Here is a 13,301-nt window from a genome sequence, read left to right as displayed (position 1 = left end):
CTGTGCTGGGCGCTGAGGGACCAAAGGCACGGTCCCCCTACCTCGCGGCCCTCCCCCACGGGCAGAGCCCTCACGGAGCTGCCAGGGCAGAGAGGGGCGTCAGGGAAGGGAGGGCGATGTCTGCCCATCTAGGAGCCAGGTGCAGACGCAGGCTCTATGGAGCCTGAAGCTTATGGCGGGGGAGGGGGGGGAGAGGGACACGCAGCTTTAAGAAAAATAAGTCGAAATCAGGATTATAACATTGCTAGAGCCACTCCACCACCATCACCCCCCCAATACCCACCAGGAAGGCTTCAGAAGAGCCAGGGCAAGCGAGGGGCCAGAAGCTTCTGTTCCACCGCCTCCCGGTGAATCCGCCCCTGCCAGGGAGGGCGGCTGCCTGACGCTCGGGTCCCCGCCGCGCTTTTCCTCGGCCTGATCACACTCCTCGGCTTCTCCCACACGGTGAGCTATTAACCCCAGGCCCGGTTTCCTCTTCTGTGCGCCGAGCGGAGAAGGCAGGAGAGAAGGGCAAGGGGCCGAGAGAGGGAAAAACGGGGGCAGCGGACAGAGATGGCAGGAAAGCCCACTTCATCCTAAAGCCCTGAGATGGGTCTTACGACTCCGGGCCAAGTGCATTCACTGCGGGAACGAGACGCAGCCCTGGCAGCAGTGTGCTCCCGGAGAGCCTCCCGGGACCCCCGCTGCGCCCCGATGGGGGTCCGAATCCGCAGTCCCTCGGGTGGAGATGGAGCTGTGGGGCGCCCCAGAAGCGTGAGCCTGTCTGCAGGTCGCCCGGCTGCCCTGCACGCCCCCCAGCCGCGGCCGCCGCGCCCCAGCCCGCGATCCCGATCCGCCTCGGCGTCCTGGGAGCGCGCTCCCCGCCGCCCGGGCGCTTACGATCGGCGGCTCCCCGGCTCCCGGCTCCCGGCTCCGGCGGCGGCAGGCGCGGTCCCTCCGGCTGCCGGCTGCCCACTCCCGCCCAGCTAGTCTATCGCCGCCGGCGCTGACTCCGCCCAGGCTCCGAGCGGGGCGGTCCCGGGCCGTCCAGGTTCAGTCCCGCCCCGCCGCGGTTACCTGAGCGCCTGGCAAAGCCCCTTCGCCCCGCTAAGGCTCCGCCTCTGCTTTGGAGGAGTGCTGCTCAAAGTGCGGTCCGCGGACTGAGCACAGAGACGGAGCCCAGGAGTCTAGGAACCCTTACAGCAACCTGATACAGGGACGTTGTCAGCTGAAGCTAGAAACAATAAACCCAAGCTTGCACGTCTTCTGTATTTCATCTTTCTAGCAATTCACTGTTACTGTATTTTCCACATGTATTGGTCCCGGATGGATGGGGAAATTTAAAAACAAATTTGTCTTTCAACACAAAGAGTCAGCAGCACTAGCCTGGATGAAAGTAGGACCTACTCAGAGAGGTCATCATGATGAGGACTGAGAACTACAGCGCTGCCAGCACCCGGAGAGTAGCTTTTTAGTAAATCCGCTGGGGTTCAGAAGGGGCTCAGGGCCCAGGCCAGTGGGTGCTGGGGCTCTGTGACTTCTGCGTGAATCCCATACCTTCATCCTTAGTGCTCCAGTTACCGTCCCTGCAGCCAGCGGGGAGGCCTCCTGCCCTTTAACGCTGCACCCTCCAGGGAAGCCCTCTGCGGCCCCTGCAGTCTGTGGCATCTCCGAGCTCCTTCACAACTAGCGGCCGGGGAGAGCCCCCCCACCCCTCAGATCTTTCAAACAGAAGCTCTGCCTCTGGCCATTTCAGCAGGGGATTTAAATTTGTTACTCTTAAAACTGCAGTGATAATGAAAACATTCCAAAATTAGATACTGGTGATGGTTGCATCGCCACAACTCTGTGAATGTACTAAAAACTACTGAATTGTACACTTCAGGGTGTGTTTTTATGGTATGTGAGTTATATCTCAATAAAGCTGTTTGAGTTTGGGATTTGTTTGTGTGTGTTTGTGTGTGTGTGTGAGGAAGATTGGCCCTGCGCTAACATGCGTGTCAGTCTTCCTCTGTTTTGTATGTGGGATGCTGCCACAGCATGGCCTGATGAGTGGCGTGTAGGCTGGTGACTGGGATTCAGACCCACGAACCCCGGCCACCAAGTGTGCAAACTTAATTGCTACCCCACTGGGCCAGCCCCTAAAGCTGTTATTTTTATATAAAAACACTATAGTGAGGTTGTAACCTCACTGCTCACTCCGGCATCCTAGTATCCTTCCCCTCCTTGGTTAGATCCTCCAGCCAGCATTAAATATGAAATCTAAGATAGTGCAAGATATTTCAAAGTACAGCCTACATACCCACAGCCAATAAATGAATAAGTTACAGGGTCCAACTCTGCAGGGCAAAGTTTAGACAGTCAAATTTTTTCCACTGCTTTCGGTCAAAAGCTCTTGAAAGGTTTAAGGAGCAAAAGAATGGGTATAATGTGATCTTTAGAATGAATTCTATTTAAAAGAAATCAGAACAAAGACTGTTTCTCTGTACAAACTTCTGGAGAGTCTCCAGGAACATCAGGTAGAATGAAAAATAATTTTTGTGGGGGGGATAATTTTGGATAAAAATTGCAGATCAATTCCTGACTCACCAGGAAGGAAACATCCTTTATGCCAGAAATGCATAATATGAATCTAGTCATGAGTAAACATCAGACAAACCCCAAACTAAGTAACATTCTACAAAATAACTGGCCTGGACTCTTCAAAAATGTCAATGTCATTGTGTTTGCTTCTGGATTCTAAACATGCCTTACACGTTTCCAAAGGCCAGGCTCAGATCCATTCCACTGCCGTTTCCTTGTGCTCCCACCTCAAGCTTTCCCTCCACTCTTCTTCTTCTTCTTTTTTTTTTTTTGAGGAAGATTAGCCCCGAGCTAACTGCTGCCAATCCTCCTCTTTTTGCTGAGGAAGATTGGCCCTGAGCTAACATCCGTGCCCATATTCCTCTACTTTATATGTGGGACACCTGCCACAGCATGGGCTTTCCAAGCAGTGCCATGTCCACACCCGTCATCCAAACCGGTGAACCCTGGGCCACTGAAGTGGAACATGCGCACTTAACCGCGGAACCATTGGACCAGCCCCTCCCTCCACTCTTATTCACTACAGGCTCCTGCCCTGCACAGTCTGCTCTCTGGATGCAACCCACACTTACCAATAAATTCCTTTACCAGATGCCAATCGAAAGATTATCGATTGCACCAGACCTGGTATGTATTTAATTACAGTTAGATTCTCAAAAGGGCATATCACCCACTACTCATTACAAAAGCGTTATCTACTTTAACATTAACAGATTATAAATCCACTGGGACATTAAAGGAGTTGGGGTGGGAATCCCAAAAGGCTGTTTCACAAAATGTCCTAGAGAGAGCGCATTTTGTAGGAATACTAATTACACAGAATTGTTTCATATCTGTGTCTTCTCGTCATTTTTATAATCAAGTATACTTACCAATCATTTGTTAGCATATGGTGCTACCAACAAACCAACCAAGAAATAAAACACAAGCATGATCCCCAGTTTCTAGAAACTTGCCCCTGTATAATGGACAATTTACAAAGGTATCTGTTAGGAGGTAACAGAAATGACAAAATCCTATGCACCGAGTCATGACAAACAGAAACTAATTTTAGATTTTATATAGATTTCACATTTATAAATAGATGCAAATGAAGAGAAAAGATGCAAAATGTTGGATTTTTAAGCACTTTCCCATGTCCACAGAAAGGAGGAAGGATTATTACTCACCAGTCCTGGAAATTCTTTTAAATGAATTCACACTGAATCCCCAACCACTTCTCCCCAGTTTCCTGAAATCTCTGAATATATAACATTCTCAGGACTTCAAGGGCAACGGTCAGCAACATAATCAGGCGCAGATCAAAGGGCAACAGCAGCTTGTCTGTAAACACCAAGTTCAAAAGGAGTAAAGGCCGTCTGGGGCCCCCTGTGGGCCTGCGAGGGACACTGCATTATGACTATGCCTCGCCTGAGTATGAGAATCACTTTGTTCTTGTTTTGCAGGAGTTGGGGGATTGTTTTCTTGTTTTTATTGAGGTCATAATAGTTTAAACATTGTGAAATTTCAGTTGTACATTTGATTTGTCAGTCACCATACAGATGCACCCCTTCACCTGTTACGCCCACCCCAACCCCTTCGCCTGTGGTAACCACTAATCTGTTCTCTTTATCCATGTGTTTGTTGATCTTCCACATATGAGTGAAATTGTATGGTGTTTGTCTCTCTCTGTCTGGCTTATTTCGATTAACATAACACCCTCAAGGTCCATCCATGCTGTTGCAAATGGGACAATTTTCTCTGCTTTTACGGCTGAGAAGTATTCCATTGTATATATATACCACATCTTCTCTATGCAATCATCAGTCGATGGGCACTTGGGTTGCTTCCACATCTTGGCTATTGCGAATAATGCTGCAGTGAACACAGGGGTTCATAAGTCTCTTTGAATTCTTGATTTCAAGTCCTTTGGATAAATACTCAGCAGTGGAATAGCTGGTATTTCTAGTTTTAGTTTTTTGAGGAGTCTCCATACTGTCTTCCATAGTGGCTGCACCAGTTGGCATCCCCACCAGCAGTGTATGAGTGTTCCCTTTTCTCCACACCCTCTCCAACATTTGTTACTTTTTGTTTTGGTGAATATAGCCATTCCAAAGGGTGTAAGGTGGTATCTTAGTGTAGTTTTGATTTGCATCTCCCTGATGATTAGTGATGCTGAACATCTCATGTGCCTGTTGGCGATCTGTATATCTTCTTTGGAAAAATATCTGTTCATATCCTCTGCCCATTTTTAAAAATTTTTTTTATTGAGTTAATGATAGGTTACAATCTTGTGAAATTTCAGTTGTACGTTAACGTTTGTCATTCGTGTTGTAGGCGCACCACTTCACCCTTTGTGCCCACCCCCCACCCCACCTTTCCCCTGGTATCCACTAAACTGTTCTTAGTCCACATTTTTAAATTCCTCATATGAGTGGAGTCATACAGAGATTGTCCTTCTCTCGCTGGCTTATTTCACTTAACATAATTCTCTCAAGGTCCATCCATGTTATTGCAAATGGAATGATTTTGTTCTGTTTTGCAGCTGAGTAGTATTCCATTGTATATATGTACCACATCTTCTTTATCCATTCGTCTGTTGATGGGCACTTAGGTTGCTTCCACGTCTTGGCTATTGTAAATAATGCTGCAATGAACGTTGGGGTACATAGGACTTTTGGGATTGCTGACTTCAAGCTCTTTGGATAAATACCCAGTAGTGGGCTGGCTGGATCGTATGGTAGTTCTATTTTTAATTTTTTGAGGAATCTTCATACTGTTTTCCATAGTGGCTGCACCAGTTTGCATTCCCACCAGCAGTGTATGAGGGTTCCTTTTTCTCCACAACCTCTCCAACATTTGTTACTATTAGTTTCAGATACTTTTGTCATTTTAATGGGTGTAAGGTGATATCTTAGTGTAGTTTTGATTTGCATTTCCCTGATGATCAGCGATGATGAGCATCTTTTCATGTGCCTATTGGCCACCCGTATATCTTCTTTGGAGAAATGTCTGTTCATGTCTCCAGCCCATTTTTTGATTGGGTTGTTTGATTTTTTGTTGTTGAGTTGTGAGAGTTCTTTATATATTATGGACATTAAGCCTTTGCTCTGCCCATTTTTTGATCGGGTTGTTTTGTTGTTGTTGCTCAGTTGTGTGAGTTCTTTATGTATTTTGGAGATTAACCCCTTGTTGGATATATGATTTGCAAATATTTTCTCCCAGTTGGTAGGTTGTCTTTTCGTTTTGTTTCTAGTTTCCTTTGCCTTGCAGGAGCTCTTTAGTCTGATGAAGTCCCAGTTGTTTATTTTTCCTTTTGTTTCCTTTGCCTGAGTAGATACGGTATTTGAGAACATCCTTCTAAGACTGATGTCAAAGAGTCTACTGCCTAAATTTTCTTCTAGGAATTTTATGGTTTCACATCTTAGCTTCAAGTCTTTGATCCATTTTGAGTTAATTTTTGTATCTGGTATAAGATAATGGTCTACTTTCATTCTTTTCCATGTGGCTGTCCAGTTTTCCCAACACCGTTTATTGAAGAGATCCTTTCTCCATTGTATGTTCTTAGCTCCTTTGTCAAAGATGAGCTGTCCGTAGATGTGTGGGTTTATTTCTGGGCTTTCAATTCTGTTCCATTGATCTATGTGTCTGTTTTTGTACAAGTACCATGCTGTTTTGATTAGTTTTGTAGTATATTCTGAAGTCAGGGATTGTGATACCTCCAGCTTTGTTCTTTTTTCTCAGGATTGCTTTAGCTATTCAGGGTCTTTTGCTGCCCCATATGAATTAAGATTCTTTGCTCTATTTCCCTGAAGAATGTCATTGGGATTTCATTGAATCTGTAGATTGTTTTGGGCAGTATGGACATTTTAACTATGTTTATTCTTCCAATCCATGTACATGGAATATCTTTCCATTTCTTTACATCATCATCAATTTCTTTCAATAATGTCTTATAGTTTTCATTGTATAGGTCTCCTGGGTTAAATTTATTCCTAGATATTTTATTCTTTTTGTTGCAATTGTAAATGAGATGGTATTCTTGAGTTCTCTTTCATTAGTTTGTTATTAGAGTATAGAAATGCAACTAGGGGACTGGCCCAATGGTATAGTGGTTAAGTTCATGCACTCTGCTTAGCTGGCCCAGGGTTTGCCAGTTTGGAACCCAGGCATGGACCTGTACAACACTTATCAAGCCATGCTGTGGCAGGTGTCCCACATATAAAATAGAGGAAGATGGGCACGGATGTTAGCTCAGGGCCAGTCTTCCTCAGCAAAAAGAGGAGGATTGGTGGCAGATGTTACCTCAGGGCTAATCTTCCTAAAAAAAAAAAAAAAAGAAAGAAAAAGAAATGCAACTGATTTTTGTAAGTTGATTTTGTACCCTGCAACTTTGCTGTAGCTGTTGATTATTTCTAATAGTTTTCTGATGGATCCTTTAGGGTTTTCTATATATAAAATCATATCATCTGCAAACAGCGAGAGTTTCACTTCCTCCTTGCCAATTTGGATTCCTTTTATTTCTTTTTCCTGCTGAATTGCTCTGGCCAAAACCTCCAGTGCTGTGTTGAATAACAGTGGTGACAGTGGGCACCCCTGTCGTGTTCCTGTTCTCAGAGGGATGGCTTTCAGTTTTTCCCCGTTGAGTATGATGTTGGCTGTGGGTTTGTCATATATGGCCTTTATTATGTTGAGGTACTTTCCTTCTATACCCATTTTAGTGAAAGTTTTTATCATAAATGGATGTTAGATCTTGTCAAATGCTTTCTCTGCATCTACTGAGATGACCATGTGGCTTTTATTCCCCATTTTGTTAATGTGTCATATCACATTGATTGATTTGTGGATGTTGAACCATCCCTGTGTCTCTGGTATGAATCCCACTTGATCACAGTGTATGATATTTTTAATGTACTGCTGTATTCAGTTTGCCAATATTTTGTTGAGGATTTTTGCATCTAGCTTCATTAGCGATATTGGTCTATAGTTTTCCTTCTTTGTGTTTTCCTTGTCTTTGGGATCAGAGTGATGTTGGCTTCGTAAAATGTGTTAGGAAGTGTTCTGTCTTCTTCAATTTTTTGGAATAGTTTGAGGAGGATAGGTACTAAATTGTCTTTTAATGTTTGGTAGAATTCTCCAAAGAAGTCATCTGGTCCTCGACTTTTGTTTTTTGGGAAGTTTTTGATTACTGTTTCAATCTCTTTACTTGTGATAGGCCTATTCAGATTCTCTATTTCTTCTTGGTTCAGTTTTGGGAGGTTAAAGGAGTCTAAGAATTTATCCATTTCTTCTAGATTGCCCAGTTTGTTGGCATATAGTTTTTCATAGTATTCTCTTATAATCCTTTGTATTTCTGTAGTATCTGTTGTAATTTCTCCTCTTTCATTTATAATTTTATTTATTTGAGGCTTCTTTCTTTTTTTCTTAGTGAGTCTGGCACTGTCAGTTTTGTCTGTCTTCTCAAAGAACCAGCTCTTAGTTTCATAGATCCTTTCTACTGTTTGTTGTTGTTGTTGTTTTAATCTTGTTTATTTCTGCTCTAATTTTTATTATTTCCCTCCTTCTACTGATTTTGGGCATTGTTTGTTCTTCTTTTTCTAGTTCAGTTAGGTGTAGTTTAAGATTGCTTATTTGAGATTTTTCTTGTTTGTTAAGGTGGGCCTGTATTGCTTTGAATTTCCCTCTCACGACTGCTTTTGCTGCATCTCATATGAGTTCGTATGGTGTATGCTCATTTTCATTTGTCTCCAGATATTCTTTGATTTCTCCTTTAATTTCTTCATTGATCCATTGGTTGTTCAGTAGCATGTTGTTTAGTCTCCAAGTTTGTCACTTTCCCAGATTTTTTCTTGTAGTTGATTTCTAGTTTCATAGCATTATGGTTGGCAAAGATGCTTAATATGATTTCAGTCTTCTTAAATTTATTGAGGCTTGCCTTGTTTCCCAACATGTGGTCTATCTTTGAGAATGTTCCATGTGCACTGGAGAAGAATGTGTATTCTGCTGATTTTGGATGGAGTGTTCTATATATGTCTATTAAGTCCATCTGGTCTAGTTTTTTGTTTAGTTCCACTATTTCCTTGTTGACTTTCTGTCTGGTTGATCTATCCATAGGTGACAGTGGGGTGTTAAGGTCCCCTACTATTATTGTGCTGCTGTTAATGTCTCATTTTAGGTCTGTTAGTAGTTGCTTTATGTATTTTGGTGCTCGTGTGTTGGGTGCATATATATTTATAAGTGTTTGTCCTCTTGGTGGAATGTCCCTTTTATCATTATATACTGACCCTCTTTGTCTCTCATTGTCTTTTTTACCTTGAAGTCTACTTTGTCTGATACAAGTATGGCAATTCCTGTTTTCTTTAGTTTGCCAGTAGCTTGAAGTATGTCTTCCATCCCTTCACTCTGAGCCTGTGTTTGTCTTTAGAGCTGAGATGTATTTCCTGGAGGCAGCAAACTTTTGGGTCTTGTTTTTTTTCTTTGCTTTTTTGAGGTATATTAACCCTGAGCTAACATCCACCACCAATCCTCCTCTTTTTTGCTGAGGAATATTGGCCCTGAGATAACATCTGTGCCCATTTTCCTCTATTTCATATGTGGGATGCCTGCCACAGTATGGCTTGATAAGCAGTGTGTAGGTCCACACCCGGGATCCAAACCAGCAAACCCCAGACTGCTGAAGCAGAGCATATGAACCTAACCATAGGCCACTGGCCCAGCCCTTGGGTCTTGTTTTTTTAATCCATTCTGCCGCCCTGTGTCTTTTGATTGGGGAATTCAGTCCATTTACATTGAGAGTGATTATTGATATATGAGGGCTCAATGCTGCCATTTTATCACTTGTTTTCCAGTTGTTTGTATTTTCCTTGTTTCTCATCCCCTATATTTCAGTCTACCAGTTAAGTTTGGTGACTCTCTGTGATGGTTTTCTCAGTTTCCTCTTTATGTATCATTTGTGTCTCTATTCTGATATTTGTTTAGTGGTTACTGTGAGGTTTGTATAAAAGATCTCGTAGATGAGATAGTCCATTTTCTGATAGCCTCTTATTCCTTTAGTCTAAGCAGGTTTCATCCCTTTCCTCTCCCCCTTCTAAGTTGTTGTTGTCGTCACAACTTATTCCGCTATGGGTTGTGAATTTGTGGTTAAAATTAATTGATTATATTTATGTTTAATGTTTTCTTTCCCTTTATCTTTAGAGTTATAATTGTTTGCTAAGTTGTTCTGATAAAGAGTAGCATCTTTCTGATTTTGTCTGCCCATTTATCTCCTTGCTCAAGGCTTTGTAAACTCTTTCTTCTTCTTCTTTTTTTTTCCCCAGCTATGAGGGCCTTCTTGATCCAATCTTGTAGGGGGGTGTCTTGTGATGAACTCCCTCAGCTTTTGTTTATCTGGGAAAGTTTTTATTTCTCCATCATATCTGAAGGATATTTTCACTGGATAGAGTATTCTTGATCGAATGTTTTTGTCTTTCAGAATTTTAAATATATCATTCCACTCTCTCCTAGCTTGTAAGATTTCTGCTGAGTAATACACTGAAAGCCTGACAGAGGTTCCTTCGTAGGTTATTTTCGTCTGCCTTGCTGCCCTTAAGTTTTTTCTTTGTCATAGACTTTTGCCAGCTTTCCCACTCCACGCCTTGGAGAAGGTCTTTTTATATTGATAGAATTAGGGGTTGTATTGGCTTCATATACATTAATTCCAGCTCCTCTCCAGGTTTGGGAAGTTCTCAGCTACTATTTCTTTGAACAAGCTCTCTGCTCCTTTCTCTCCCACTTCTCCCTCTCATACCTATAATCCTTATGCTGCATTTCCTATTGAGTCGGATATTTCTCAGGGAATGTCTTCATTTCTCTTTAGTCCTAGTTCTCTCTCCTCTTCCGTTTGAAGGATTTCTGTCTTCCTATCCTCTATGTTAATTCTATCCTCCATAATATCAGCTCTGTTATTTAAGGACTCTAGATTTTTATTTATCTCATCCATTGTGTTTTTCATCTCCAACATTTCTCATTGGTTTTTCTTTATAGTTTCAATCTCTTTTGTGAAGAATTCCCTCAGTTCATTAATTTTGTTGATTTCATTGAACTCTCTTTCTGAATTCTCTTGTAACTCACTGACTTTTTTATGATAGCTGTTTTGAATTCTCTGTCACTTAGATTGTAGATTTCTGTGCCTTCAGGACTGATTTCTGGGCGTATGTCTTTTTCCTGCTGGTCTGGAGTACTAATATATTTCTTTGTACCATTTGATGGAGTGAATTTGTGCCATTGCATAGTGATAGTATCTGATCACAGGTTCCATCTACTGACACTGGGGTGGGGGTAGGGGCTGTGTAATCTGAGGCCACTGCAAATCCTGTCAGCTGTGCCTGTCTGAGTCTGCCACTCCTTGGGGTTGCAGTGGCCCTGTGGGGTCTCCCACCAAATGGGAAAGCAATCACATGGGGGCTCAGGGCTGTTGCCACCTGCTCCCACAGTCCCACTGAGATGTGCTCCCGCATTCGGGGCTGCAGTGGTACTATGGGTGGCAGCTGGAAGCTTGTTCACCTGGGCACGTAAATCTACTGCTATCTTCTCCTAGGTCTCACCAGCTGTTGTGCTTGGTGGGCGGGGTCCCCCACTAGGTCCAAGCCAGAGCCACTCCCTGGGTCTGTGGTGGGACTATGGGCTCTACCACTGGACCAGAGAGGATCACACAGGGGCTCAGGGCTGCTGCTGCCCGCTCCCACAGTCCTGCCGAGTCACACTCCCCACTTTGGGGCTGCAGTGGTACTATGTGCATTCGAGGCAGCCAGAAGCTTGTTCACCCAGGCTCAGAGATACACTGCTGTCTGCTCCTAGGTTGCACCAGCTTTGTGCTTGGTGGGTGGGCCCTCCCCACTGGATCCGAGCCTGAGCCTCTTTCTGTGGACCATGGCCCTGTGGACTCTCCCACTGGATGAGGAAGTGATCACATGGGGGCTCAGGGCTGCCATCACCTGTTCCCACACTCACACTGAGACATGCTCCCACCCTTGCGGCCGCAGCAGTGCTATGAGCACTCCAGCCAGGAGAGCAGTCACGTGCAGGTACTGGGCTGCCTGGGGGCCGGATAGTGCTCACCTATGTCCACCACCTCCCCAGGGTTAATCCATCCACCTTCAGATGTATAGCTGCACAGGTCTCTCAGGCATCTTGATGTGCTGCGTGGGTGTCCTCTGCTGATCAATGAAGGTCCATTTAGTTGGAGTTTGAAGGGGGAGAGACAAAAGGAACAGTTCACTCTGCCATGTTGCTGACATCACTCCTTGGGGCAATGGTTATTTAAACTCCGTATTTTAATCACAGTCAATTGTTGGAAGCGTCAACTGTCTCTACAAGGTGTTCAAGACAACAGTTTTAGTCCTTCTGCTGCGCCACCCTCATGCCCCATTCTCCTTGAAGCGCAAAAACCAGGCTTAACCCTTGTAGCTGATTATTTTTATAATGGTCTATTTATATTTGTTTATGTTTTTTTTTTAAACCTCATCTTTGGCACTATCTGTTGAAGACCTCAACAGATACAGAAATTAGTTCTTTCTTCAATGGACCTCACTACATGGACTTCCACCCTCCCCCATATTCCCAAAATAACTTGAGTTATATCAATATTCAGTGTTTTCATTATTACGAAGGCAATTCAGGGCTGAATGTAGTAACTATGATTAATTTTCTTTTTCTGTTTGTTGTTTTCCCTAGAATATATTTAATATTTGCTTAATTTTCCAGCGACAACTTCAACACTAACCTATCAATTACCTAAACCGTTCATAGTAAATTCATTCACATCAGATTTTCTTGAATTTCATTTTCTTAAAGTGCCTGCGGAGCCTAATGACCCGCCTCTGACCTGGTCTGTTCGCCATCCCTGGTGCGCAGCCGTCACTGAGTTCCCCTTCACCATCCTGGGGACTCCGTCCTGCTGTCTCCTGTGTTAGGTGTCCCCTTCCTAAATCCCACCTCTTCCTCTTCCTTGGTTCACTCCCTCATTTTAGAAGAACACATTCTTGACGGGCCTCTTGCAAAAGGGTATATGGGAGGTAAATTTTTGAGACATCATGTAGTAGATTACTGTTCCCAGGGATTCACTGCTTATATATCCTGCTCTTTGCTATGTGACGTCCAGTGCCTCCCTGTGGATGAATATAATTCCCCAGGTCACTGACATCAGGCTTGGACAGTCACTTGCTTTGATCAATAGACTATGATGTGACATCTGAAAAGAAGCTCTAAGAGCTGTTGTGAGGTTCTGCTCTTTCGTCGTGGACCCTGGAAGGAAGAAGTGGAGCAGGAGCAGGGCTGTGGAGCCACAGCCACCTGTAATTGGAGCAAAAAATAAACTTGTTTCAAAGTACTGAGATGGGGAGGTTGTAAATGGTAAACTTAACCTAAATGTGTCCGAAAATGTCGTTATTCAATGCTCCCCATTAATTAATGGTTTTGGCTGAATAAAAAATAAAAAATTCCAGGATGGAATTTTGAAGGCATTGCTCCATGATCTTCTAGTTTCCAGTATTGCCACTGAGAAGTTCAAAGCTATCCTGATGCCTGATCCTTTTAAACATCTTTTTAAAGATCTTCTGGAAGCTTATAGGATCTTCTCTTTATCCCCACTTTCTGAAATTCCGAGTTCATCAGTCTTGATGTCTGGTCTACTTTCATCCTTTGTACAAGGTACTAAGAGGGCCCTTTCAGTCTGGAAATTCATGTCTTTTAATTTTGCAAAAATTTCTTAAATGATCTTATTG

General features: G+C 43.6%; 1 protein-coding gene across 6 annotated transcripts in view; it reads right to left on the bottom strand.

Annotated features, from left to right (window-relative positions):
- The window catches only part of EPHX1 (epoxide hydrolase 1), a 51,973-nt gene extending 40,243 nt beyond the window's left edge, over window positions 1-11,730 (bottom strand). The window contains exons 1-2 of one of the 6 annotated variants that reach the window (XM_070501468.1): window positions 3,732-3,887; window positions 1,057-1,213 (exon numbers count right to left, since the gene is read on the bottom strand). The gene's annotated coding sequence lies outside the window, so the exon portion shown is untranslated. The other 5 variants (XM_070501466.1, XM_070501470.1, XM_014862372.3 and 2 more) reach the window with 5 other exon arrangements.
- Between the last annotated feature and the right edge of the window lie 1,571 nt (window positions 11,731-13,301).

Source organism: Equus asinus, chromosome 30 (genome assembly GCF_041296235.1).
Source record: "Equus asinus isolate D_3611 breed Donkey chromosome 30, EquAss-T2T_v2, whole genome shotgun sequence".
In the NCBI taxonomy this organism is placed as follows: domain Eukaryota; kingdom Metazoa; phylum Chordata; class Mammalia; order Perissodactyla; family Equidae; genus Equus; species Equus asinus.
The sequence above is the reverse complement of the archived record's forward strand: the minus strand, read 5'-3'. Positions and strand labels throughout refer to the sequence as shown.